Here is a 16436-nt window from a genome sequence, read left to right as displayed (position 1 = left end):
ACCTCACATTTTCTTCTAAATGCTTTAATACCGAAAGTTTTTATTTTATGTTACTTTTCATGTGTTATGCTTGTGTAAAATTTCTCATTACGCTTTCTCAAATTAATTATAATATACTTAACATTCTCATCGCTTTATGTACAGCGTCCATCTACTTTAAATTCAATAATTGCTGACAACTACTCAAAATAATATGGACTATTCAAATAATAGTTACTAGCCATCATAAAATATGAGAATTATTCAAAACTTCATGCTTAATAGCTTAATAAAATTCAGTATATTACCTTACAAAAGTAGCAATGCTTCCACTTCATTACAATGCAAACAGTTTGTTTACACCTTTTGCCTTATTCCAACAGAATATCCCCAAGGTTCTTTAATATCCCTACCGAAGAACATGAAGATTCCCTATTCAAATTCTTTATTCCTGCTTTACACAGGTTCAGCCGCACAACCAAGAAGGTTAGAATAGAAGGAGGAGAGGTTCAACTCAAACCATGAATCTTGGTGGCCGATTGTAATGACCGATAGAGGGCATTTCAAATTCGTCTGCAACTGCTAATAGTAATAAATAGCAATAGTAAATAAAAGCATTACTTAATTATTTAAAATGCACATGCACATTTTTGCGGCCTACGGAAACAAATTATTTTAGAGGTTGGAAACCTCATGGTTCTTAGCGCTGTTAATAATTAAGAACACAACGTGAACAGCCGTGTTACAAATAAGAGAAGAATAATATAAATCTGCAAATGCGAACAACACCAGTAATAATTCAACGAAATGAACGCAAGAGGAATGGTTGCAAATTTCAAACAAGCGAATAGGATAAATCCGCTGGGTTACCAGGTTTGAACTATTACCTCCAAAGTTGGCGATGTTTACATTTACCGGGTTCTCTGCGGAAGTGCTTCCATAATATATTTTGATTTATTATCTATACATACAAATCATGCATATTTACTTCCTGAATGTATTTTATATTTTCTGTTTGGTTTACTGTAACATACATACTGACATAAAATTTTGATTGAGAAAAGGTTTCCAAGTTTACTACTCAATAGATGAGTAATTTTTTCTTTCAGGCAAAGGATTCTTTTTTTTTATTTATTTATTTATTTATTTATTTACTTTATTTTCATACGAGTTTATCACTTTATGAGGAAAAAACCATAAATTAATCATAAACATCTTCAAAAGTTTGTTAATTTTCTACACTATTTTTCTTTCCGAAACGATATTTAATGTCCTCTGACATAAACAGCCTGAAATTTTCAAACAGTTTTTTGGACTAAAGGCTCTAAAGATGAGGATAAATAACATTAATTAAAAGAAAGTTATATAATCTATATATAAAGTTAGTACGAATCATTCATTTTCTCGGCAATGCTTTGCTCCTTTTCCTAAATAATTGAAATTATTTTGTTTGCGATAAAGCGCCAAATATGACACATTTTAAAGCAACCCTATATTTTTGCGCATGCGCAGCTGAACTGTTATCATGGGGAAAAGCACGGAATAAGTCTGTATCACGGAGTATAAGGACTCCGGTATATAATCCGGAGTATAATGACCACGGAATATTAAATACAGACCACGGAGTATAACTCCGTGGTCTGTATTTAACGTCGCGTGTGAATTTGAGTTTCAGAAAGCAGCGCCTCCTTTTACTCTGTATTACGTGAAAGAACATCAGTTAAACAAAAAAGACGAAAGTAAAAGTCAGGTGGCCGCCATCAGTCGACGAAAAAGGTGAGTTTCTGGTCGAAGGTCCAAATCAGGAAAAATTTAATATTTAAGGCATCAAAATCGTGTGCAATGGATTGCAATAATAAGCTAGAAAGGCTGGGTTGTGATAAAATTATAAAAGAACTACCTGCTTTCTAGCAGATGCCAAAAACTGAAGCAAATGGACGACGAAGAATCGCCCGCCTAATAATTTCAATTGCCCTATCAAACAATTTGAAGTTACTGTCTTTAATTAATAATAAGTAACAGGTTTAAAGGCATAAGATGTATGAAAATTCATACAATAAATTCTAATGCATACAATAAACATTAAAAATATTAAATGTGCTTACTCCATTAGCAAAACTAAATGTCAGACTGAGGCTACAAATGTCCTAGAAGAAATACGTTTAGTATGGGAACTTATTCTGCTTAAGCCAGATAAGCTCTAGGAACTGTGAAGTAAATCTTCCACTCTATACCCAAATGCGATGCCAGCAACTCCCTAATTTTTAAGTGAAAGCGCACATCTGTGTACATGGAGAGAAGAACAATAATGCATAAAATACAAATTTCAATAGTTTAAAATTCATCAATAAAAGGTATGTAAGGTAAAAAATTCAGTAACTTTCCTTTTCGAGCATGCGATAAAAGGAAATGATCAAATCTACGGCCAATTTTTGTGGCGCCATCTAAGAAGTAAAGACTAAATAAATAACTGAAAACGGTAGATCCAAGGCCAACTAGATACAAGCCAAGTAGATAACTAGCTGGGCTTGGTAGATCCCATGTTATATGAATATTAAAGTTAGAATTTAGCGGTTTTGTTCTCTGTAAAATGGGTTCCCGTGCACTTTCTAATGTTAAGCTTTAATCTTTTTAAGACAATTTATTGTTTGAATTATTTGATCATAACACTTAAAATTAAAGCTACTTAATTATTTATCAGTCCAATTTCTCCTCAGAGGCAGACTTCGATATTATGACCGGGCTATTGTATAGAGCAACGATGCCTGTTCAATGAAATGAAGCCCGAAGGCACATGATGTAGTGGGCTCTGGACGTGGAGTGAATCTCTGAAGAGAAATCGGAGAATGGAAAAAGAAAAGAAGAGACCAAAAAGGACCAAAGCCAGAAATGAATCAGACAGATGACTCAGTTCATGATGAGAGTTGAAATTAACCAAATATTATACAATGATCAAGCAGATACAATATACAGTCGGTCACAAAAGTATTCGAACACCGGTACCCTATCAGAAAATGACAAGATGGCGTTTTTTTTTCTTTCTCTCTGTGTGTCGTGTTATTCCATCCTAGGTTTTCTTCTCCCCCCTATCTTGGAAAAAAACTGGAAAAAATTGGTCACGATCTCTTTTTGAATGGGGAGATGCCATTTTGAGAAAAAGCTGACGACCCTATCTTGGAGAATGAACATGACCGCTCTACACACCCTTTTACTCTCTCTCTCTCTCTTTTTGAATTGGGAAGCCATTTTGGGAAAAAGCAGACGACCCTATCTTGGAGAATGGAAATGAACGCCTCTCCCTCTCTCTTTGAAATGGGAAGCCATTTTGGGACCCTCTATTCTTGGGGAGGGAGAAAACTGAAGTCTGCATTTCGCTGTCTCTGAATGCGGAAAGCCCTTTTGGGAAAAGCGGACCCTCTTCTTCTGATCTTGGAGAACTGGAAATGAACGCTCTACACGATCTCTCTTTGAATTCAGAAGGTATTTTGGGACCTTCTAATGTTGGAAAACTGAAATGAACGCTCTACACCTTCTCTCTCTCTCTCTCTTTCTCTGAAATGGGTAGCCATTTGAAAACTCCCTAACTTTGGAAAAAAAACAGAAATGAACGCTCTACACCATCTCTCTTTGAAAATGGGGGGGTGTCATTTTGAGACCTCCCTCCCCTAAACTTGGAAAAAAACTGAAATGAACGCTCTACACTTTCTCTCTTTGGACATGGGTAACCCTTTGGGGACCCTCTCCTCTTGGTAGAAAAAAAAGAACTGAAGTGAAGGCTCTACACAATCTCTCTTGGAATGGGATCCATATTTCGGGAAACGTGGATCACCTCATGCTGGAAAACTGAAGTGAACCACCAAGATTGGACTCTATATAATATTTTTTTTTAAAAATGACATCATGACCCTCCTCCCATTTGTTATTAAAAAAAATTGTTTTTTTTGTTTTGGTTTTTATCCCATTTCCGATGTGATTTCAGAAATGCAATTCCATAACAGTTCAATTTCATTCGAGGTTATATGATCTAAACAGTCTTTGACCCACCCATCCGTATGATTATTTTCTTCTCCTTCCTGTTGCACCAAATTTTGTAAGTCCATATAATCATTCCATACGGGAAGGGCTGGATCCTCACAAGGCTGTCTTGAAACACTTGGAGTCTCTTTGGGATGAGTGGAGGGATCTAGGATGTCTGGACCCGGCTGCGATTCTACCTCCATGATTTCTGGACCCGTTGGAACTTGTTTACCCGGCTGAAATTCTACCTCCATGATTTCTGGACCCGTTGGAACTTGTGAACCCGGCTGTGATTCTGCCTCCATGATTTCTGGACCTGTTGGAACTTGTGGACCCGGCTGACATTCTACCTCTACGATGTCGGGACTTTTTGAAGCTTGTGGACCCGTCTGACCATCTACCTCTACGATGTCGGGACAGGTTGGAGGAGAAGAAGAGGATACTGGAAGAGATTCTGTCTGTGAGGAGTCCGAAAGAGGTTGCCTGTTTGAACAAGTCGGGGAAGAAGAAGAAGAAGAAGAAGCTTCTGGATTCTGAAGCGGATCTTGCACGCCAGGTAGGTTCCGGTAAGTCGACCGTTTTTTAGGAGGTAATTTTTTTCTTCCTCCTCATCTTCAATTGTGATGACTTCAATTTCATTCCGTTGCCGGGTCGATTTTGTTTCGGGAAATAACGGTTTGGTCCAGCTCCTCTTATCATCTAAGGAAGGGATGGGTAAAGGTGGCGGAGGGTTTTCTTCTTCTTTTTCTTGAAACATCATCGGCGATTGGAAAGAAATCTCCTCTTTCAATTGTTTCCAAAGCGAGTACGAGCACCGATCGACGAGAAAGAGACTCTTCTGGGTCGTGACGATGAGATATTGCGTTTTCGGGGGAACGACATAGTTTTGAAAAGGTCTTAGAATATATTTCTTATATTTCATCCTGTCGCTGACTTTAAAACTTCTTTCCTTCAGATTGGGGGACGATGATTCGTAATAGGCGATAGGAGCGGCTGTGTTTTGAACAATATGAACTTCGTCCTCAGCCGTCGTTCTCACTCCAAACGTAAAATATCGTTTCGTGAGAAAAATATTCTTCCACCGAAAACTCGTGCGCGGATCTGTATATCGCCGGTCTGTTTGAATGGGCCATCTCAAAGCTCGATCCATCCGATTCCAAGAGAAGGGAGATTCCTCTTTCGTTTGTTGCGATTCGAATAATTTTCTGTATATATTCTGAACGAGCAGGTTGGAGGATTCGACATCTTGGTTGAAAGAAACGATCGCTTGATGAGGTGGTAAATGCGGAATAAATGTCGCACAATGACACGCCAAAAAAATTTTCAAGTTGGAGATTTGCTTTAGCGTCTTCAAATCCTCCCCGTTCGAAATCCGTTGAGTTGGAAAAACGTCTAATAGCGACATGGCTCCCAATGGAAAAGAAATGATCTCGCCCAGTACTCTCGTCTTTTTATATATCTATATAGACACACACAGACACACATAGAGGCTCTATGACGTCCGTTTTATTTGTTTTTTTTTGTTTCTCTCTCTCTTCTTTCCAAGAAATCTTATCTCCATGACCTCTTTTTCTTTTCTTAAAAAGATGAATGTGTGTGGGAATGAGGAAGTGAAAGTAATAATTTAATAAACAAAAAATTATCCAACCATGACCTTCTTTTTTTTTTCAAAGTCACCCTTTCCAATCCAAGGACGTCCAGAGATAGAGGAAGCAGAGAGAGAGGAGGAGGAGGGAAGGGAAGGTCACACTCTCTTTCTCTCTATAAATAAAAGGGGAGAGCCCCAAAGTCGTATTTTTGTCCAAATGGATCATGAGGAGGCATCCCCAGCTCACTACGTGTATTCCTTTCAAATATAAATATGTTGATCTTTCCTTTTATATCATCCAAGGAGTCGTTTACCTGAAAAACTCCGATTTTTCAAAATGTGCGGGTTATTATACCGTGGGGAGTTATCAAAAGATGCGGGACGAATTTTTATCCGACGAAAACGTGTTGATGGCTCGTGACATTCCACCTTTGGATGCACAAATTTTGTTAATGAAACGAGCCAAATATTTTTACACGTCCCACTTTCTAACCGTCTCGCAAATGAATAGGATTATGGATCGTCTTGAGAAGACAAAAGGGATTCTCGTTCATTTTAGTGAATGGTTGCACAAATGTTTGCACGAACCTCTCTCGATCGAGAAGACTGGGAAGAATACCTATTATATTCTTCTCGAGGTCTCTCCTCCTTCGTTTCATCATAGAGAGGCCACAACTTTTGAAAAAATCCTCGAGCAAGATAAAATAGAATGGTGGAACAACTACCCCATCCCTCTCCCCGAGCATCAAGAGGAGCCTGTTCAGAAGAAAAAGAAAAAACCTTTCCAAAAGCCTATCCTCATCCTCCTCGATAATGATGGGGATGAGGAGAAACCTGTTCAGATTCCTCTCCGTTTGTCAAAACCCGTCGAGGATGAAAAACCTCTCCCTTCCTCAAAACCCCTTGAGGAAGAGAGACCCCTCGAGAAGGAGAAATCTCTCCCATTGTCAAACCTCCTCGAAGATGAAAAACCTCTCCATTTATCAAGACCCCTCGAGAAGGAGGGACCTCTTCCTTTATCAAACCCCCTCGAAGATGAAAAACCTCTCCATTTATCAAGACCCCTCGAAAATGAGGGACCTCTCGATTTGTCAAAACCCCTCGAGGATAAGGGAACCAAAACTTCTCTCTCTTTCGAAGAGGAGGGACCTCTCAATTTGTCAAGACCCCTCAAGAATAAGGGAACCGAAAATCCTCTCCCTTTCTCAAGACTTCTCGAGGAGGAGGAGAGACCGCTCCATGTCTCAAGACAGGACCCCCCTCTATCTCTTGAGGATCCGAGGGAAACGATTCCTATTGAAAAACCATCTATCGACGATCCCCAGAAAAGGTCTTCGGAGGAGATTAGACTTCCATGTAGAAAACGAATCTGCCACAATCATCATCATCATCATAATAATAATAATAATAACAATAATAATATACCCTCTTCTCAACAACAGAATCCTACAACATTTGCAGATAAATGCATTCAAACCAATCCCTTTATAGTAACCCTTTTGATTGGAGAACCCGTGCATTAGCCTCGAAAAATAAAATGAGATTCTAGACTGTATCTATGACCAGAATGTTAAGCCAATAGATAGGTCTAGCTCAGAATTTTTCTTTTTAAAAGAAAATAAATAAATAATCCAAAGACTATTCGTAAATATAAATGGTAAAGTCTTGAGTCGGCTGGAAAAAAATTTTCAGAGCTGAGAAAAATTCTCCAACTCAAAAAAAAAAAAAAAAAAAAAAACTTTTTGTTAATTTTTATCATGTCTTAGACATGATAAAAATTAACGACCCTCTTCCCTTTTCGTCTGGGAATGTTGTCTCACTCTTTTGAAAAACAAATCGTGATTCATTCATGGAATGATTGCCATTAGAGAAAGGATGAGTCATGGTCTATTTTTAGAAAGGGTGAGACATCCTTCCCAGACAAAAAGGGAGGGTCATTAATTTTTATCATGTCTAAGACATGATAAAAATTAACCAAAAGTTTTTTTTTTTTTTTTTCATTAGAGAATTTTATTTCAGCTCTGAGAAATTTTTTTTTCTCCCAGCCGATTCGAGACTTTACCATTTGTTTTTTAGAATGATTTCTCTCTGATCTACGAGGGCCATCCAGGAAGTAGATTACGTTTCCGTCTGTGTCCGCTAGGGGCGGGGCTAGCGCGGCCATCTTGGGGTCAGAGCGTTGCGCAGCTCAGTCTGCATCTAGCCGTGCTAGTGAGAGGTTCGTGCTGTGCTCCGTTCAGATACTGTGACGGTTTGAAATGTCTGCGTTAATTGAAAATCCCGCGAGCTGCGAGGTGCGCTCAGTAATAAGGTTTCTGACTGCAAAAAACTGTAAACCGATAGAAATCTTTCGGCAGCTTCGTGAAGTGTATGGGGACAACATTATCACTGAAGGTGGAGTGCGTCAGTGGGTCATAAGATTTCAAAATGGCCGAACCAATGTTCACGACGAAGATCGAAGTGGGAGACCCAGCATAGTGACCGCCGAACTTCTCGAAAAAGTCGATGCTAAAGTCCGTGAAAATCGAAATTTCACAATAACGGAACTTTCTTTGAGTTTTCCACAAATTCCAAGAAATCGATCCAAGAAAGAAATGATGTCTTTTTTTTTATTTTGTGGACTGCCAATTTGTATTGGAATATACTGAAAACGGGTGTTTGAGTCGGTTTTCAGTATATTTCGATACAAATAGAGCTCGATCCAAGAAAAAAATGATGTCTTTTTTTTATTTTGAGGACTGCCAATTTGTATTGGAATATACTGAAAACGGGTGTTTGAGTCGGTTTTCAGTATATTTCAATACAAATAGAGCTCGATCCAACAAAGAAATGATGTCTTTTTTTTATTTTGTGGACTGCCAATTTGTATTGGAATATACTGAAAACGGGTGTTCACGTCGGTTTTCAGTATATTTCAATACAAATGGAGCTGGATCCAAGAAAAAAATGATGTCTTTTTTTATTTTGTGGACAACCAATTTTGTATTGGAATATACTGAAAACGGGCATTCACGTCGGTTTTCAGTATATTTCAATACAAATGGAGCTGGATCCAAGAAAAAAATGATGTCTTTTTTTTATGTTGTGGACAGCCAATTTTGTATTGGAATATACTGAAAACGGGCGTTCACGTTGGTTTTCAGTATATTACAATACAAGTGGAGCTGGATCCAAGAAAAAAATGATGTCTTTTTTTATTTTGTGGACAACCAATTTTGTATTGGAATATACTGAAAACGGGCATTCACGTCGGTTTTCAGTATATTTCAATACAAATGGAGCTGGATCCAAGAAAAAAATGATGTCTTTTTTTTATGTTGTGGACAGCCAATTTTGTATTGGAATATACTGAAAACGGGCGTTCACGTTGGTTTTCAGTATATTACAATACAAGTGGAGCTGGATCCAAGAAAAAAATGATGTCTTTTTTTATGTTGTGGACAGCCAATTTTGTATTGGAATATACTGAAAACGGGCGTTCACGTTGGTTTTCAGTATATTCCAATACAAATGGAGCTGGATCCAAGAAAAAAATGATGTCTTTTTTTATTTTGTGGACAACCAATTTTGTATTGGAATATACTGAAAACGGGCATTCACGTCGGTTTTCAGTATATTTCAATACAAATGGAGCTGGATCCAAGAAAAAAATGATGTCTTTTTTTTATGTTGTGGACAGCCAATTTTGTATTGGAATATACTGAAAACGGGCGTTCACGTTGGTTTTCAGTATATTACAATACAAGTGGAGCTGGATCCAAGAAAAAAATGATGTCTTTTTTTATTTTGTGGACAACCAATTTTGTATTGGAATATACTGAAAACGGGCATTCACGTCGGTTTTCAGTATATTTCAATACAAATGGAGCTGGATCCAAGAAAAAAATGATGTCTTTTTTTTATGTTGTGGACAGCCAATTTTGTATTGGAATATACTGAAAACGGGCGTTCACGTTGGTTTTCAGTATATTACAATACAAGTGGAGCTGGATCCAAGAAAAAAATGATGTCTTTTTTTTATGTTGTGGACAGCCAATTTTGTATTGGAATATACTGAAAACGGGCGTTCACGTTGGTTTTCAGTATATTCCAATACAAATGGAGCTGGATCCAAGAAAAAAATGATGTCTTTTTTTTTATTTTTATTTGCAATCTCGCTTTTAGTTTTCTCTGAGATTCTTTAGAAATGGCTATACAAATTTCACCATCTATATAGAAATGATGTCCAAACAAAGTCGTCCCCGGACCATCTTGATGACCGAATATGTATAGAAATAGTCTGAAAATGGGCTTGAGGGCCGGTTTCTGGACGAATCCTCTACAAATTCGGCCGCATCCAGAAAAACAAAAATACATCGTTTCTTTTTTGGGTGGACAGGAGATGATAAATTTCTTTTCTCTCTCTCTCCCAATATTGGAGGAGAGAGTGGCCCAAAAAAATGGGTCTTGGAAGGAATCGAATGCATTTTGAAATGCACTCATTCCTTCCAAGACCCATTTTTTTGGTCTCCTGATTCAACTCTCCAGTCTATGGAATAGGGAAAGCGGAGAACGGTTCCCCTTCTTTAAGCGACTGGAGACCATATCGCATCATCATCATCACCATCACCATCGTCCTCTTTCTGATACTTTTCAACGAAGGCTTGATGTCTCTGGATGATTTTGGGGAGATGATGGATCCCGAATTGAGTGATGAAAAAGAGAGGACTCTTTTTCCTTTCTTGTTCGTCTTGCACAGTCTCTCGGAGGGTGATATACGTTTCCCCGTCCTCCTCAATTTTCGTCAGAGGTCTCATGAATATTTTACGCATCCAAGGGAAGAGCGACTTGTTATGCAGGGATTTCGAAGCGACGAAGGCCGCTTCATTCGAAGTGAGGACAATCTGGTTCGGTTGACCCCATTCTTTGGAGTAGTTGTCCAAATCGCCTAGTCGAAGAAAATGGTGTCGATTAGGAAAAAAGACTTGGAGAACACTCGTCGTATGCGAGACGTTCGTAGGCAAGAGAGTCAAGATATCTTTGGCATTCCAGTACAGGAATCCTAGATCCACATACGCGTGCACGTAATAGTCATCGTTATATTCCAGTTTGAGCAGCATGGCTTTTGTATTTTTTTTCCGTTCTCAAGGCGAAATACTCGTCTGATATGAACAAGAGCTCGCTGGCGATCCGTTTATATAGACTCCTCAGAGAGAGAGAGAGGGAGAGGGGAGGAGGAGGAACAAGGTTGATGAATCTTAAGCGTGATGTGAAAGAAATCATGATAAATAACTATAGTCCAAAGATTATCAATTTAATGCAGTCCAACATGGATATTCAATTCATTTTGAACGGATATGCTTGTGTGGCCTACATGGTTGATTACATCAATAAATCTCAAAGAGGCATGTCGAAATTGTTAAGACAATGTATTGAAGAACTTCGAAAAGGCAATCATACTCTGCAGGAAAGCTTAAAACAGGTGGCAAATAAGTTCATAAATGCTTCGGAAGTCAGTGCTCAAGAAGCTGCTTGGAGCCTGTTAGAATTACCCATGAGTAGACTTTCAGAAGATGATATATTCGTTCTTACGTTTCCTCCCGGGGAAAGAGCTAGAATTTTGAAAAGTAATGAAGTGTTAAAAGACTTACCAAAAGATAGCCAAGAAGTATTTGAATTGTCTATTTTAGATAAATATGTGAAACGACCGGCTATTTTGGAAAATATATGTCTGGCGGACTTTGCTACGAGATTCAATTACCTAAAGACGGGTCAGGAAGATATGGTGTTGTTGGATGTTTACGAAAGAAAAAGCAGAAAAATTCTGAGAGCGGTCGGTTACAAACAATCGGTTGACGAACTGAATTACTACCGAGAACAAACCATGCTGTATACAAATTGGAGAGATGAACGTAAGGAAATTTTGGATCAGTATTTCAAAACGATTTACAACACGAAACTCTTCTATGATCCAGGAGAACAGACAAATATTTACGCGTATTGACCACGACCTTGAAACCATTTCGATTGAAAAGGAAGATGACGATGCTTTCAATGGGATCAGTAAGGAATTGCAGGATCCAGAAACGGATTTGGAATTTGAAGAAGACGATTTTAAAGCAGATATCGGTCTAGACCTGGAAGAGTATGTCGGTAAAGAGTTTGACGTGTTCCGCATTCAAAGTAGAATGTCGGATGATCAATTTAATCAACTCCTTCGAAAAGCAAACATTCGACAACATGATATTTTGAAGCACATAATGTATTTAACACTGTTCGAAACAGATCCATTTCACATTTTTATAACGGGTCCTGCAGGCTGTGGTAAATCCTATTTAATCAATATGATAACAGAAAATTTGGGACGAATTTACGATGGCAAAAGAGGTTCAGACCCCTCGTCTCTCAAAATCTTAAAACTTGCGCCAACGGGAAAAGCGGCTTACAACATTTCGGGACTCACTTTACACGCCGCTTTCGGTTTACCGACGAAACTTCTCTCAACGATACCCAATTTATCTGGTAGTACGGTGAACGAATACAGAGCCCGACATAAGGATTTAAAACTCATCATCATTGATGAAATATCTATGGTGGGTTATAAAACTTTTCAAATGATGGATCAACGATTGAAACAAATCATGCAAGTTCATAAATCATTCGGAGGACTCAGCATTTTGGTGTTTGGAGATTTCAGGCAGTTAACGCCAGTGGGTGATGCGGCAGTCTATCAAACTCCTAAACGTTCAGACATGAGTCAACTCAGCCGAACTGTTCTTTGGGATCTATTCCGAATTTACGAACTCGACGAAATTATGAGACAGAAAGATGATTTGGCATTTGCTCGGTGCTTGAACAACATGGCGAACGGAACAATGACCGAAGAGGATATTAATTTGATGCGACGTCGTGTCGTGAGTGATCCGGAAGAAGTTCCACAATCGGCTATTCATCTGTTCCATTCGAATAGGGAAGTGGACGAATTTAACTCACAAAAACTTTTAAAATTGGAGACGGAAAGTGCCATGGTCAAAGCGATTGATAGAGTATCGGGAGCTGTATCCGAGTCGACAAAGAAATACCTTTTGCGTAAAGTTAATACCATGAAACGAAGCAATACTGCAAATTTAGCCTCCCAACTTCAACTAAAATTGTCAGCAAAATATATGCTCGTGTACAACTTGAATACATCCGACGGACTGGTGAATGGAGCGATGGGTACTCTGAGAAAAATTGAATACGCCAAACTTAAAAATTCTGAAACCCTATCTGTTAAAAGAATTTGGTTAGAATTTGAAGACGAAGATACAGGGAAGTTGAGTCGTAAAACGCATATGTCTTATGCTGTCAAAAACCAAATCGATCTTCTCTATACACCAATAGAAAGGGTACGAAAATTAATACACATATCGAACAAGAACAACGAAATGTCCGTGTGCAGATATCAGTTTCCTATACAAGTAGCGGAATCGATCACCATTCATAAATCTCAAGGGGCTACCTACAAAGAATGTGCTGTGCATTTATGTGAAAAATCACTCAGGAGAGCAATGCAATATGTAGCCTTTTCAAGAGCGACGAAAGCGGAAGGATTATACATTATGAAACAATTCTTACCGCCCAATCCACCATCGGAAAATGATCCGGTCGTTAAAGAACTGACTCGATTGAGAGAAAATGCAGTGGTTCCAAAATTCAGTTTCCTGCACGAAAATGATTATGGAGGCATCCAATTCATGTATCATAACATCCAATCGCTTCCAGCTCACTATGAAGATATGACGGCGGACCCGGCCTTCATGCAAAGCGATTTAATTCTCTTGGCGGAAACTTGGACCTTACCTTCCGATGATTTTCAAATACCGGACTTTACCTTGATAGAAAAATTAGACAGTTCTCAACAACAACCAAGAAAGCCTTCCGGAGTTATGATTTATATGAAAAACAAACTGATGGATAAAAACCCGAAATCCATGAAAACAAATTATAACAATGTACAAATGGCGGTGACCTACCTGCAAGACAAAGTTAGATTTGCTGTTCTGTACGCAAGACAAAACCTCAGTACTGATGATGTACTCGATGCCATTTTTCGGACTTTGGAATACGATGAAGAATGTAAAACGGTTTTAGCGGGAGATTTTAATATTGATTTAGATTCTTGGGAAGGAAGACAATTTGCCCAAGAACTTCAAGCCATGAATCTTGAATTGCGGACGAATCCCAAACACTTTACTACCAGAGGTTATACCACGATCGATGGAATCTTTTCCAATCAAAGCATGAGAACGGATGTATACATTAGTACATATAGTTACCATTTCCCGTTATATGGAAGAATAGAATAGTAATCATTGTCAAAAAAACGGGAGTCAAGCAGCTACAACAATAAAAAACCATTGTAGTAGACATAAAAAATAAAATAAAAAAATTGTAAAGACATTTGTAAAAAACACTATTGTACTTTTGTATTGAAAAACAATTATCATATCATTAATCACAATCAAAGTCCTTCGGGGACAATGCCCCTTTGGACGTAATCTAAAATCTGAATCCTTTCAGATTTTTTTTTTTTTTTTTTTTTTTTTAACTCAGAAATTTTTTTCAAAGCTCTGAGAATTTTTTTTCTAGCCGACTTGGATGGACAAGACATCTCCGGATTCTTTCTGGAATGGACTCTATGATCTATTTAAACATTTCGAGTTCCGAGTTTCGCTTCAGTTGAGTGTGAGCCGTTCAAGAAGAAGAAACCATCCTGTGAGTGGATAGAGAGAACTATTCCTTTTTTCCATTCACCCGTTGTGTTGAACCGTTCAGATATTTGCTTTTATTAATATTTTTTTTTCCTAACCCACGCGTCTTTAAACAATGGAATAGTTTGAAAGGGTCAACCCATTTTATAGATATCAACCTCATACCTTCATCTCAACGGGTCTCGAGTGGGAGGAAGGAAGGAGCAGGCGACGAGAACTAAGCATGTCTGTTTATCGAGTAGACGCATCGGGGAAAGAACGATACCCGACCGACCCCCAACATCCTCATTACGAATTATACGTTACGGATCCTGAAGGAAATCCTATCTTGGCTCGAGACGAAAATGGTCATGAGTATTACGCGGTAGATTTAAACGGAAACCAATACATTTTAGCTCCTCGACGGTATGCCCGAACGGCTTTTGGACGAGAATACTACCCGAAATTTCAAAATGGGGACGAGTATTCGCTTCATACGTCTGTTTTATTCCCTTATGCCAAAGACGAATCGGGGCATGAAATGTATCCTAAAAAGGCGGATGGAGTCGAATATTGTTTAACGGCCGGCGATCGAATTCGTTATGCTCGCGATGCTTGGGGAAACGAGTTTTATCCTCGAAGAGCGGATCAGCAAACGGAATACCTCTGTGAAGAAGTGGGGTATGCGAAAAGAGCCGACGGATCCGAAACGTATCCTAAATTTTATATCTACACTTCTGGTTAAGATCTCTCTCTCTCTCTCTTTCTCAAAAGAGAAGAAAATAATAAAGAGTGTGTTACTGCAATGGAGCATTCTGACGCGGAACCTATTTCTTATTCCATTTGGTGTGTGAAATGTCGAACCAAGACCGATACGGTCGACGTCCACTATCGCATGTCGAAAAATCGACGGCCGATGGTCACGGGAAAATGTCAGGCGTGTGGAACCAAGAAACAACAGTTTATTACAAATGCTTCCGTTCCACCTGGAATTCAGTTCCTGGATGAGGAGGAAGAAAAAGGAAAATGTTCCGAGTAAGAAGAAACAAGTATATTCAAATCAAAAATTGGAAAAAGATGGATCTTACTATTATATGCTCTCCTAAAGCGGGTGGTTCTCCTTTACAGTTTGGCATACAGACGGATTCGCATAATCCGGTTCCAAGACTCGTGAATTTTCCTCAACCGGCAACTCCACCCTTAGATACTTCTTCTTTGAATGAGTTTTCTAGCATTCTGAAAGAATATCTAAACGTCGTGAAAGAATTGATTCTTCCCCTGCAACGAAATGTTGAAGAAAAGAGCTCTGAATGTGGAAGCAAGAACACGGATCCAAAGCCAAATTCGGAGGGTTGAAAGTATTAAAAAAAACAATGGTCATGTCATGTCTTGTCGATCGAGTCGGCTAGAAAAAATTCTCTAGATGAGATTTAAAAAAAAAAAAAACTTTTGGTTAATTTTTATCATGTCTTAAGACATGATAAAAATTAACTCTCTCTTCTTTTTTGTCTGGGAAGGATGTCTCACCCTTTCTAAAAATAGACCATCACTCACCCTTTCTCAAGGCAATTATTCCAAGAATGAGTCATGATCTATTTTTAGAAATGGTGAGACAACCTTCCTAGACAAAAAGGAGGGACAGTTAATTTTTATCATGTCTAGAAGACATGATAAAAATTAACCAAAAGTTTTTTTTTTTTTTTTTTATCATTTAGAAAATTTTTTCCAGAGCTCTGAGAATTTTTTTTCTCAGTCAACTCGATGATCCAAACAACAAGACATCCAAAATTTTTTCTAGAAGAAACTCTCGCTTCTCTATTTAAACCCCTAGCGTTTCCAACTTCAGATCCGTGTGTGCTGTGCACTCAACCTAGTTACGCGCTTCTCCTCCCTCCTGGAAAAAGCCTTTTTTTCTTAGCTCTTAGCATTTTTTCTCAGCTTCATTTCCATTCTCCAGGTTTCTGTCTCCTCCTTTCCGTTAACACTGCAAAATTTCTAAATTTCTTATCACTCGGAGCTTGGAAATCTGTCATCAAAAAAAAACATGACATAGCTCTGCTTTCAAGGAGTCGGTTTAGATTCGTCAGGGTCATGGCTGATTTTCCATGACGGCTCTCCAACCTCAATATTAGAGTTTGAAA

The 16436-nt window shown here is 38.5% G+C and overlaps 1 protein-coding gene across 2 annotated transcripts in view; it reads right to left on the bottom strand.

The window, feature by feature from the left end:
* The window catches only part of LOC118199922 (histone H4 transcription factor-like), a 47150-nt gene extending 46706 nt beyond the window's left edge, over window positions 1–444 (bottom strand). The window contains exon 1 of one of the 2 annotated variants that reach the window (XM_035371803.2): window positions 288–444. The gene's annotated coding sequence lies outside the window, so the exon portion shown is untranslated. The remainder of the gene's footprint in view (window positions 1–287) is intronic. The other variant, XM_035371804.2, reaches the window with a different exon arrangement.
* Between the last annotated feature and the right edge of the window lie 15992 nt (window positions 445–16436).

Source organism: Stegodyphus dumicola, chromosome 5 (assembly GCF_044657685.1).
Source record: "Stegodyphus dumicola isolate Sdum_Otavi_A_Nest chromosome 5, ASM4465768v1".
NCBI classification, from domain to species: domain Eukaryota; kingdom Metazoa; phylum Arthropoda; class Arachnida; order Araneae; family Eresidae; genus Stegodyphus; species Stegodyphus dumicola.
Note: the sequence above shows the minus strand (reverse complement) of the source record. Positions and strands in the feature narration are given on the sequence as shown.